Source organism: Pongo abelii, chromosome 12 (genome assembly GCF_028885655.2).
Source record: "Pongo abelii isolate AG06213 chromosome 12, NHGRI_mPonAbe1-v2.0_pri, whole genome shotgun sequence".
Lineage (NCBI taxonomy): Eukaryota > Metazoa > Chordata > Mammalia > Primates > Hominidae > Pongo > Pongo abelii.
This window is the reverse complement of record NC_071997.2, coordinates 112756706-112763303: the sequence shown is the minus strand read 5'-3', so window position 1 is coordinate 112763303 and position 6598 is coordinate 112756706.

Sequence of the window (6598 nt, the reverse complement as noted above, 5' to 3'; positions counted from 1 at the left end):
AATGTTCATTACCCGAAGAAAAAAAATGTTCCATACAGAGAAAGAAAGTCAAGGATGACAGTAAATTTCTCATTAGAAACAATGTGTTCAAGAAGACAGTGAAGCAATATCTTTAAAGTACTGAAAGAAAAAAAAATAAACCAAAAAAAGGTCCACTTAGAATTCTATATCCAGGGAAGATAGCTTTTGAAAAACAAAGGTAATTTTTTTTTTTTTTTTTTGAGACAGTGTCTTGCTTTGTTGCCCAGGCTGGAGTGCAGTGGAGCGATCTTGGCTCACTGCAACCTCTGCCTCCCGGGTTCAAGCAATTCTCCTGCCTCAGCCTCCTGAGTAGCTGGGATTACAGGCCCGCATCACCATGCCCGGCTAATTTTTGTATTTTTAGTAGAGACGGGGTTTCACCACGTTGGTCAGTCTGGTCTCAAACTCCTGACCTCGTGATCTGCCCACCTCAGCCTCCCAAAGTGAGTAAAAATATTTTTAGATATACAAAACCCAAAAGAACTTATCACCAGCAGAACCACACTGTAAAAAATGTTAGTCTTTCTGACAGAAGAAAAATTATACCAGATGGAAATATGGATCTACACAAAGGAATGACGAACACCAAAAATGGTAACTAAGAGGGTACCTATGCAGTTTTTTAAATTATCTTTTTACTTTTATCTTTAAAAGATCATGAACTGGCTGGATGTGGTGGCTCACACTTGTAATCTCAGCACTTTGGGAGACCAAGGAGGGAGGATTGCTTGAGGACAGGAAATTGGGGCTGCAGTGAGCTATAATTGCACCATTGCACTACATCTTGGGTGATAGAGAAAGACCCTGTCTCTTAAAAATAATAATAAAAGAGAATTAACTGTTTAACCAAAAGTGAGAGTCAAAGAAGGTCAGAGGAAGAAGGAATGTACAATCTCATTTGCAATCTGACTTACTGAATTCATATAATTGGTGGGAGGGCCAGGAATATAAATCAAGTTCTCTGATGCAACCTAACCAAATGATGACAGATATACTAGTCCCCGCTTATCTGTGATTTTACTCTCCAAAGTTTCAGTTATCTGTGGGGGACTACAGTCCAAAAATACTAAATGGAAAATTCCAGAAGTAAATAATCCATAGGCTTAAAAAATAATTTATAAGTTTTAAATTGCATGCCATTGTGAGTAGCATGATAAACTCTCACACTGTCCTGCTCTGTACTGCCCTGGATGTGACTCACTCTTTTGTCCAGTGCATCCACGCTGCCTGCATGTGTTACCCACCTATTGGGCACTTAGTAATCATCTTGGTTATCAGATCAACAGATCACAAAAAGGCAGGTACAGTATAAGATGTTTTGAGAGAGATACAGAGAGGGAAACCACATTCAGATAAGTTTTATTAAATTGTAATTGTTCTATTTTCTTATTATTGCTTTTAATCTCTTACTCTAATTTATAAATTAAACTTTATCATAGGTATGTATTATAGGAAAAAGCATAGTATATACAGGGTACTGTGCTATCCATGGTTTCGGGCACCCACTGGGGTTCTTAGAGTATATCCCCCACACATAAGGGGGGACTACTGTACAAAGCTCCTAACAGACAAGAAACAAAGTCACTCTTTTTCTGGTTTCCAGGTCAAATACTTTTCTTCTCCCTCTCCAGCCCTTCCTCCAGCTATTCCTTGCTCTCATACACCCTCATAATATTTGCACAGTGATTTATGGTCTGCCAACACTTCCAGGTCTGTTACCTCACTTGATCCTAAGAACAACTCCGAGTACATAGGTCAGTTATTTGCATCTTTCTGATTTTATAGATGCAAAAACTGAAGCTCAGATCCTAGTTAAATTTCCCAGGGTCAGAGTGTAATCGCTGGGTGAAGACACGAATTGAATTTCAACCTTCTGATGTCAAACTTTGTGTTCATTCCACCATCCCAGTGTTGCCTCTCGTGTGCCTGGAATTCCACATTATTTGGCAACACTCATCTTATTTCTAAATTATTTTCTCATAACCAAAGTCATGACATTTATAGAAAAAGCAACCTCAGAAAAGCAAAGGTACAGCTTTTTCTTTCAGTCAACTCTTGGGCTTATTTATAACACATTCCTTCTTTAAAAGCAGGAGTTCTGAAAATAGCACATCTATCCTTTGCCTATTAAGGGATAGTGGAACAATTAGGCTCAGAACAAAGCTAAGTCCACGATAACTGTGAACAAATTAGCCACAGACTGAAAAACAGCACGAGTCACCAAACAGAGGGAAGAAAATGTACAATTTACCAGTGAAAGATCTCTTGGTTTCCTATTGCCAGAAACTTTAAATGTAAGTGTAGTATGTGTACCGGTATGTACCCAATTATATTGAAAATGATCTATTAGTAGTATAAAATCTGTGGAGGGGAGAGAAATTCTTTCATTCAGAAAACATTTAATTCCCTCCCCTCAGCTTTTTGTGGGTCACTGTGCTAAATATAGATGGGAAAAGAGAGTAAGAGATCCTCATCTCCAACTTGTTCCTTAACAGGGACACAGGACACATGAGCTGTAGTGGGGTTGCATCCTAGGTACTGAAAAGGATTTTATTTCTTTTTTGATTATGAAGCTTGGTTTGGCTGGATATGAAATTCTTGGTTGGAATTTTTAAGAATGCTGAATATAGGTCTCCAATCTCTTCTGGCTTGTAGGGTTTCTGCTGAAAGGTCTGCTGTTAACCTGATGTAGCTGACCTGCCCCTTCTCTCTAGCTGCTTTTAACATTTTTTCTTTCACATTGACCTTGTATTTTTAGTAGAGACAGGGTTTTACCATATTGTCCAGGCAGGTCTCGAACTCCTGGCCTCAAGCAATCCACCCGCCTTGGCCTCCCAAAGTGCTGGGATTACAGGCATGAACCACTGTGTCCAGCCTGAGTTCTGAAATTGAATCAGTAATAATAATACTCCTACCAACTGGAAAAAGTCCCAAACAGATTCACAGCCAAATTCTACCAGACATATAAAGAGCTGGTACCAATCCTACAGAAACTATTCCAAAAACTTGAGAATTCCTCCCCAACTCATCCTATGAGGCCAGCATCATTCTCATACCAAAACCTGGCAGAGACACAACAAAAAAAGAAAACTTCAGGCCAATATCCCTGATGAACATAAATAAGGAGACCTGAAAATGTGGAATCGACTTTGGAACTGGGTAATAGGCAACAGAGTGTGTGCAGGGGAACTGCCTTCTATGAACCAAAACCCAACAACACATCAAAAACCCAATCCACTGTGATCAAGTGGGCTTTATTCCTAGGATCCAAGGTTGGTTCAATATATGGAAATCAATGCATGTAATTCATCACATAAATAGAACTAAAAACAAAACCACATGATCATCTCGATAGACACAGAAAATGCTTTCAATAAAATTCAACATCCCTTCATGGCAAAAAGTCTTAAAAAACTATGAGGCATCAAAGGAACATAACCTCAAAACAATAAGAATTATCTATGACAAATCCACAGCCAACATTACACTGAATTGGCAAAAGCTGGAAGCATTCTGCTTGAGAACTGGAACAAGACAAGGATGCCCACTCTCACCACTCCCATTCAACACAGTACTGGAAGTCCTAGTGAGAACAATCAGGCAAGAGAAAAAAATAAAAAGCATCCAAATAGGAAGAGAGGGAGTCAAAATATCCCTTTTCACAGAAAATGTGATTCTAAACTTAGAAAACCCCATAGTCTCTGCCTCAAAGCTCCTAGATAGAAACTTCAGCAGTCTCAGGATATAAAATCCATACACAAAAATCAGTAGCATTTCTATACAATAACATCCAAGCTGAGAGTCAAATCAAGAATGCAATCCCATTCACAATAGCCACAAAAGACTTAAGTAGCTAGGAATACAGCTAACCAGGAAGGTGAAAGATCTCTATAATGAGAATTACAAAACACTGCTGACAGAAATCAGAGACAACATAAACAACTGGAATCAAGATTCCATGCTCACAGACAGGAAGAATCAATACTGTTCAAATGGTCATACTGCCCAAAGCAGTTTACAGATTCAATGCTATTCCTATTAAACTACCAATGGCATTTTCACAGAATTAGAAAAAACTATTTTAAAATTCATATGGAAGCAAAAAAAAAGCCCGAATAGCCAAGGCAATCCTAAGCAAAAAGAACAAAGCTGAAGGCATCACACTATCCAACTTCAAACTATACTACAAGACTACAGTAATCAAAACAGCATGGTACTGGTACAAAAACAGACAGACCAATGGAACCAAATACAGAACCCAGAAATAAAGCCATACAACCTACAGCCATCTGATCTTCAATAAAGTTGACAAAAATAAGTAAAGGACTCTATTCAATAAATGGTGCTGGGATAACTGGTTAGCCAAATGCAGATTAGAACTGGACATCTTCACCATATATAAAAATAACTTAAGATGGATTAAAGACTTCTATTAGTCTGTTCTTGCACTGCTATAAAGAAATAGCTGAGACTGAATAATTTATAAAGAACAGAGGTTTAACCGGCTCACTCCACAGGCTGTACAGGAAGCATCAGCTTCTGGGGAGGCATTAGGGAGATTTCAATCATGGCAGAAGGCAAAGGGGGAGCCAGGCATCTTACGTTGCAGGAGCGGGAGCAAGAGAGAGAAGGGGGAGGTGCTACACACACAGATCTCACAATAACTCACTATCACGAGAACAGCAGCAAGAAGGATGATGTTAAACCATGAGAAACCACTCCCATGATCCAATCACCTCCCACCAGGCACCACCTCCAATGCTGGGGATTACAATTCAACATAAGATTCGGATGGGGACACAAATCCAAACCCATATCAAGACTTACATGTAAAACCTAACTGAAAAAACAAAACAAACAAAACCCCTAGAAGGACACCTAAGAAATACCATTCTGGATGTAGGTCCTGGCAAAGATTTCATGAGGAAGACACCAAAAGCAATGGCAACAAAAACAAAAATTGACAAATGGGACCTAATTAAACTAAAGAGCTTCTCTGCTCAGCTAAAGAAACTATCAACAGAGTAACCAGACAACCTACAGAATGGAAGAAAATATTTGCAAACTATGGATATGACAAAGGTCTAATATTCAGAATCTAAGGAACTTAAGCAAAAAACAAAACAACAACAATGAAACATTAAAAGTGGGCAAAGGAGGCCGGGTGTAGTGGCTCACACCTGTAATCTCAGCACTTTGGGAGGCTGAGGGTGGAACACTTGGCGTCAGGAGTTCCAGACCAGCCTGGCTAACACGGTGAAACCCCATCTCTACTAAAAATATGAAAATTAGCTGGGTATGGTGGCATGCACCTGTAGTCCCAGCTACACAGGAGGCTGAGTCATGAGAATCGCTTGAACCCAGGAGGTGGAGGTTGCAGAGAGCCAAGATCGTGCCACTGCACTCCAGCCTAGGTGACAGAGCGAGACACTGTCTAAAAAAAAAAAAAAAAATGGTACAGGACATGAACAGACACTTCTCAAAAGACATACACACGGCCAATAAGTAAATGAAAAAATGCTCAACATCACTCATCATTAGAGAAATGCTAATAATCAGAGAAATCCATCTCACCCCAGTCAGAAGGGCTATGATTAAAAAGTAAAAAGAAACAGATGCTGGCAAGGTTGCAGAGAAAAGGGAACACTTACACACTGTTGGTGGGAATGTAAATCAGTTCCACCACTGTGTAAAGCAGCATAAGGGATTTCTGAAACTGAAAGCATTCTACCACTCAAGCCAGCAATCCTATTAGCAGGTATACACCTAAAGGAATATACATCATCCTCCCATGAAGACACATGCACACATATGTTCATCACAGCACGATTCACAATAGCAAAAGCATGGAATCAACCTAAATACCCATCAACAGTGGACTGGATAATGAAAATGTGGTATATGTATACTACGGAATACTACAGTCATAAAAAAGAACAAGATCATGTCCTCTGCAGGAGCATGGATGGAGCTGGAGGCCGTTATCCTAGGCGAATTAATGCAGGAACAGAAATCCAAATACTCTCACTTACAAGTGGGAGCTAAACATTAAGTACACATGGACACAAAGAAGGGAGTAATAGATACCAGGGCCTACCTGAGAGTAGAGAGTGAGGATCAAAAAACTAGCTATCAGGTACTATGCTCACGACCTGGATGACAAAACACTGACAAAACCCCTGCAATACAATTTACCCATGTTACAAACCTGCACATGTACCCTCTGAACCTGAAAAGTTGGAAAGAAAAAAAAATAAGACATAAAAAAAAGATTGCTACAGCAATCACTTTTCAAACCACCGGTACTAATTTCTGTCCTGTGATTCAAGAAATATCTTCACCACAAATTTAGAGTTAATGGATTAAGAAAATGATTTTTAATTAAGCGTGCATCATTGTGCAGTTGTCCCTTGGTATCTATGGGGGATTGGTTGCAGGTTCTCCCTCCAGATACCCAAATCCACAGTTGCTCAAGTCCCTTATAATAAAATGGTATAGTATTTGCATATGACCCATGCATATCCTCCCATATTTTTAAAAGGATCTCTAGATTACTTATATCTAATATAATGTGAAT